The sequence below is a fragment of the Mirounga angustirostris genome, unplaced genomic scaffold (genome assembly GCF_029215605.1).
Source record: "Mirounga angustirostris isolate CCGP_5_RB_7025 unplaced genomic scaffold, mMirAng1.0.hap1 SCAF_11, whole genome shotgun sequence".
Classification (NCBI taxonomy): domain Eukaryota; kingdom Metazoa; phylum Chordata; class Mammalia; order Carnivora; family Phocidae; genus Mirounga; species Mirounga angustirostris.
In genome coordinates, this window is record NW_026991719.1 from 28,722,554 (window position 1) to 28,729,048 (window position 6,495).

The following is a 6,495-nucleotide window of genomic DNA, read 5'->3' on the forward strand; positions in this document are numbered from 1 at the left end:
CAGTCCTGGCCCTCTACAGCCTGTATTCTAGAGGGTCATGTAGATACAGAAAAACAGCACAGAGGAGAATCATTTAATCCAGGTTTATCTGTATTAACTCCAATTCCTGCCAAATTATCAAACACTTTTAAATTTGGATTCTATTCTTTTGGATAGAGAAGATAGAGACAAAACAGAAACCTTTATGTTAATTTTAGTATGTCAGAACAATACGCATATATTGTCTTGTAAAACATAATAAGCTGGTTTATCTCCTATGAACATATTACTAGTATAGGGGCGCTTGGGTGGCTCAGCTGATTAAGTGCCTGACTCTTGATTTTGGCTCAGGCCATGATCTCAGGGTCCCGCGATCAAGCCCTGCGTCGGGCTCCTCGCACAGCGGGGAGGCTGAGAATCTCTCTCTCTCCTTCCCTCTGCCCCTCCTTCCAATGTGCATGGTCTCTCTCTCTCTCCAATAAAGAAATAAATCTTTTTAAAAAATTATTACTAGTATATGTCTGACTGTGGATTTTAATTTTGACTTTGTGAAGTTAATGAATACCAGTTGATTAAATAGAAAACGTTGAAACCTCTATAACTGAGATGGCATGAAAATTTCATGCCCTGATACATATCACCTGTTTAAAATACAGAGCACTGATCGAGAAAATATAAAAAGAGAAAAAAAAAAAAACTCACGCAGTAACACAGCAGGGCTTAGACACGAGCTTGGCACCGCTGTGGATCAGACATTGTAGCTGCAGTCCTAAAAGGTTCTTTTCCCCTGACTGACAGTGTCGCTGCATTTAGGCTCCTTCACTAAGAGTCCACATATGAGAGAAGAACCAGAGTTAAGATCACCGCTTGAAGTCACAAGTTAAAGTAAAGGTCTACCCAGTAATCATTCTTGAAAGGAGAAATTACTTGAAAATTTTGCTGACCTGCCGCCCGAGGCTCTATCTTTATAGAAAACTATTAAACTAGAGATATGGGAAGAAAAAAAGACACACCGTGATGGCAGGAAAAAACCCCAAATAAACGGACTTGAGCACTGAGTCCTCAATAACTTTAATTATTACCACAAAGCAGACACCCCAATATGCCAGTACGTTATCTATTCCATGGCACAGACGAGGACAGCATCTGTCTTCATAAAGGGAGGAATAAAGAGAGGAAAAGAAATTACAAAAACAATGACGCAAATGTATTAACTTGAAAGGCTCCAGAAACCTGTAATCAAATACAAGCCTAAAAAAGGCAGAAATTCATCACCACCACCAGCACAATGATGGAACCATGGATTCAGTTGAGATAAAATTATTCTCACAGAAATGTCTGCAAAACAATTTAAAAGGATATGTTGAGAATTTTCAGTAATAAAAGTAAAAGAGAAAATCCAATAAAAAAGAATTTGGAGTTATAAAATAAAAGCAGGGAGAAAGTGCATGACAGAATTTGGTATCTATGAGGAAAAAACTGACTACAAATACTGGAAATGGCAAACGTAGTAAATGAATCAATTAAAAAATTAAACATGATAGAATATCTAGATTGCACAAAAGATAAAATTAGTGAACTAGAAGGATAATAATGAAGAACTCATCCAGAACAGAACCCGGGGAAGTGAATCAATTTTAAAAGAGAGAATTCAAAAGATGCGAAAGATAGTCACTAATATCCAACTGTAAGAATTCCTAAAGAAGGGACTTGTGTGTGGAATTGCAGAAAAACAAAATTTAAAAATAATACCTGATAATTTTACAGAACTAAAGATAGACAAGAGTACTCAATTCTAAGTGCACTATGAATACCAAGTAGGAAAAAGATAAATTTACACCCAGATATGTTGTAGAAAACCTGCAGAACATCATGATAAAGGAACACATCTGAAGACTTATATTAGGAAAAAGCAGGTTATATCTAAGGGAATGACTATCAGACTGCAAAAGATCTAATCAGCTGTGACTTTGTGCCTGAAAATAAGAATAGAAAATAATACACCCAAAAGAGTAACAAGAAAAAAATGCGCTGACTACAATTTGAACCGCAACTATTATTCATAATATTTTCAGACAAGGACTAAGAAAGATTATTACCTCCATATATTCTCTGAAAGAATTACTGAAGGATATATTTCAGCAAGATGGAAAGTGTTTAAACAGTTTTTATTACTGTTAAGAGCAAGCGATGGAATAAGGCAAAATTACAATTAAAAAAACAAACTTAAGATGCCACTTCTCCCAAATTAAGTTAATATAATCCTGATAAATAGACCAACACTTTTTTAAAATGGGGGCTTTTATCAATTTTGCCTCTAATTCACATGTACTTGGATGACTAAGGCTATCTAAGAAAATTGTGAAGAACAAGATAGGGTGCTCTGTCTTACCACATGTCAAGCTTGGCTAATGACACATCTACATTAATAGGGATGTATGGTATTGACACATGAATTGGCAAATGAAGCACATAACAGAATAGGATGCCCAGGAATACATATGTATATATTAATCTTGATACACAATAGAGGTAGATATGTAAGTAGGGAAGAGACAGACATTTTAAAATTATGTTAGGAGAATTGCTTCTTCAATAAAAAAAAATCTATGGGTAAAAAATCACTAAGAGTGACTTCCAGATTTATTAAGATACCTAAGAGTAGAAGAGTAAAACTTTACTATTTTTTTTTATTATGTTATGTTAGTCACTGTACAATACATCACCAGTTTTTGATGCAGTGATCCACGATCCATTAGCACTGGGTGTTGTACAAAAACTTTACTATTTTAAAAGAATACATAGAAGGAAATAACTAGAGCCATAACTCAATCAAAATACTGGCAGAGGAAAAGAACAGGAAATACAAAGAAGAGCAAATACAAGGGCTAATGAATGCAAAAGATCTAGTATCATAAAAAAGGGAATTAATAGGAGATATAATTTCACACTCATCAAACTGAGAAAATTCTAAACATGTCGATAGCTAGTTGATAAGGACGCAAAACAAAGGGGATGCCTACACCACTGTTATGGCAATTCTACGAGCAAGTATGGTAAAAGGTTACGTACTCTCAGTCATTTTGTTTGTGGGACTTATTTCATCATAACATAAATAAAATAGCTCTCTTTAAATAAGAAAACAGGTGGACATGACCTATCCTTAAGAACTAATCTGTGTGTTTACCATGCCCTTTTGAAAATTCTTTATTCATTCCTCATAAAGATCCTGTATGTTTAGTATATACTTGCTTTCTTTGTTAGAAGCAAAACTGGAGACTTGTCTTTCAAATGTAATGCCTTATCAATATGCATCGTTTCAGATTCACAAGTGACCTTACCCTAGTCAGAAAATTATTTTTTTCATTCTATAGAAAACCGCTTCTTTTTATTATTTGAGCATAGATTTTGAGCTAATTGATTTTAAGCTACAAAATCTTGTTTTCTATGAATTTATTCTTTTCCTTTGTTGCTAGTTTGATTTTAATTTATATATGTTTTTTAGCCCTTTAAGCAAAGGGTTAGACTTCAGGGCACCATTCATAATACTATTATTATAGAATACTAATCAGACATTTATAAAAAGATGAATAAAAAGATGAGTATAGTCGCACATTCACATGGCCCCTGGGGTCAGACTGCGGGTCTCCTTGGAGCGGGGGTTGTAGCTTCAGAGTAGAGAACTGACTGCGGAAGCCAGAATCATGCCAGGACAGGTGTTTACATAGTTTCTTCCCCACTTTGACTGACTTTGAGTTGAAAGGAGGGCAGCTGAAACTGCAACCAAAGGAGGTATTATGCTTCCAGAAAAATCTCAAGGAAAAGTATTGCAAGCAACAATAGTAGCTGTTAGATCGGGCTCTAAAGGGAAGGGTGAAGAGAGATTCAACCAGTTAGTGTGAGAGCTGGAGATCAAGTCCTTCTCTCAGAATATGGAGGCACCAAAGTAGTTCTAGATGACAAGGATCATTTCTTATTTAGAGATGGTAACATTCCCGGAAAGTATGTAGACTGAAATAAATCATTACAGAAATCGCATCAAGCGAAGCTGTCCATTCCAGTGAAGTTGTGAAATCTTTCATCATGTAAATAATTTGCATCTCTCTCTTTTATAATAAACTAATGGCATCCAAGTGAGTGATATCCAATGTCTCTAAAATTAAGTTTTAGAATACTGATATAAACATCACCAAATAAAAATGCACAAACAAAAAAAGAGATGAATATGAAACCAAGTGATAGAATATCAGCACAATAATAATAGCAACATAACCTTATGAGAAGCTGTTTACAAAGTTAAATTTAATTTATGACCCCAAAGTAGTAAGATACATATCAGTATGTATCTCTGGGAAACAGGGATTTCTGAGAAAAGGAAACTGACTTGTAAAGTACTTACAATTCAAAACTACATTAAAGTCCTAATTTTCTTTTGTTTAATAACTTGCACCAACACGTGAGATGAAAAGTGCATATACAAATAATCTTACATTAACATCTTCTCTCAAGCCTAATCTGTCAAGTGAAAAAAATATATTAAAATACATTCGACACGGGCGCCTGGGTGGCTCAGTTGGTTGAGCGACTGCCTTCGGCTCAGGTCATGATCCTGGAGTCCCGGGATCGAGTCCCGCATCGGGCTCCCTGCTTGGCAGGGAGTCTGCTTCTCCCTCTGACCCTCCTCCCTCTCATGCTCTCTGTCTCTCATTCTCTGTCTCAAATAAATAAATAAAATCTTTAAAAAAAAAAAAAAAAAAAAAAAAAAAAAAAAAAATACATTCGACAGTCTACACTTGGACCTTGCCTCTAACAGGCCAAAGAACATCAATATTTAGCATGGTTTTTGAAGGAACCATGAAGATATTACAGCCTTTGGCTGGTATGTAGATAGACAGATAGATAGATAGATACATACAGATACAGATATTGATATAAAACTGTTGAAACTTATTCTGCTAGAACAAATTGCCAAAGTACAGGTCTTTTTTTCCTGGCAGAAATGCACCATTTGGTCCATGAATAAGGTCCCACCCCTGCTAGATAAGTCTAAAAAGAAGAACCAAATATCAGAAGTCTGACAGGAAGTGAGACTTGCATCTTTTAAGGGGCCAGATGATAAACATGATGCCAGAATGACAGTCACCTCAGGACAGCCTGTCATGAGTTAGGAACGATGGGATTTTAAGACCTTCAAGGTAAGTGGTAGTTCATTAGCAAATTCATCCAGTTCATTGTTATTTCCTTATTTATGTAGTTTTCAATTTTTACTGCCTATGGTAAAGTTGTATCTAAGAATTTTGACCAGGGCATAACTGTGATCACACACAACATTAAGGGGCAAGACAAGGTCCTAGTTACTCTAGGGTTAGAGTGTTCAACCAACAAACAGTAAAATACACCTAAGAACAAAGTAAAATCAATGGAATCAGAGTCAAAGCTGAGGGGTCTACCCTGTTCTTCCCATGTAGAATATTTCCCTTCATTGTGAATCTTGAATGTATGCATTTTTGTAAAGATAAGAAAATTCCTTTATGTATACTGATTAAAGAACATGCGCAAAGTAATCAATTTTTTTAAAGATTTTATTTATTTATTTGACAGAGAATGAGAGAGAGAGCACATGAGAGGGGGGAGGGTCAGAGGGAGAAGCAGACCCCCCGCCGAGCAGGGAGCCCGATGCGGGACTCGATCCCGGGACTCCAGGATCGTGACCTGAGCCGAAGGCAGTCGCTTAACCAACTGAGCCACCCAGGCGCCCGCAAAGTAATCAATTTTAAATTAGTTAGCACTAGAAGAAAGGAGCAAGCTTTTTTTTCCTTATGGTCATAGGTTGTGAGGGCTAGGCTTCATGGGGGCAGGATGGGTTTGGTATTTCATTACGGAGAAGTAATCATAATTACTTTGACAACAAATTCATAATGCATTCAATTAAAACGTATGCCTACATTATGGACACACAGGAGCTTGTGGCCACATAGGTCTAGAAAAGTGAGAAGGGCAAACATGGAATACGGAAAAGTTATGTAGAAAATGGGAAGGAAGTGATGCTTGGTGAGAATAACATATTCTCAGTGTGATAACCAGGACGGTGTACTCATTTGATGTATCACGGACCTGAGGCTTTAGGAAGCCTCTAGGCTAGGTCTAGAGGTTTTCTATTTTCCCCAGAGAATCTATCGTAGACTGGGCAAGTCTATTTATATACCAACTGTTTTTCTGATTTTTGCCTAAATCCTCACTGTCACAAGTGCACAAGATGAATTCAATCCACCCTGGGGCTCATACTAGGAACCCGGAAGGATTTCTAAGCATGCTTCAAAAGATGCCATTTCAGAAAAATAAATTATAATACTTATTAGAGGCTGGCAAAGGACTACTTTTTATTCTTTGCCACAACAGAAAATAAAACTAACATATATTATTCCATAGGCCCCTTGTGAATTTATCTACATAAAGCTGCTGAGAATGAGTTAATAATTCTTACTTCTTCATTTTGCATTTTAGTTGAAATCCCAG

General features: G+C 36.3%; 1 pseudogene; it reads left to right on the top strand.

The window, feature by feature from the left end:
• Positions 1-3,683: 3,683 nt before the first annotated feature.
• On the top strand, positions 3,684-3,994 carry LOC129046157 (10 kDa heat shock protein, mitochondrial-like; annotated as a pseudogene).
• The last annotated feature ends 2,501 nt before the right edge of the window (positions 3,995-6,495 follow it).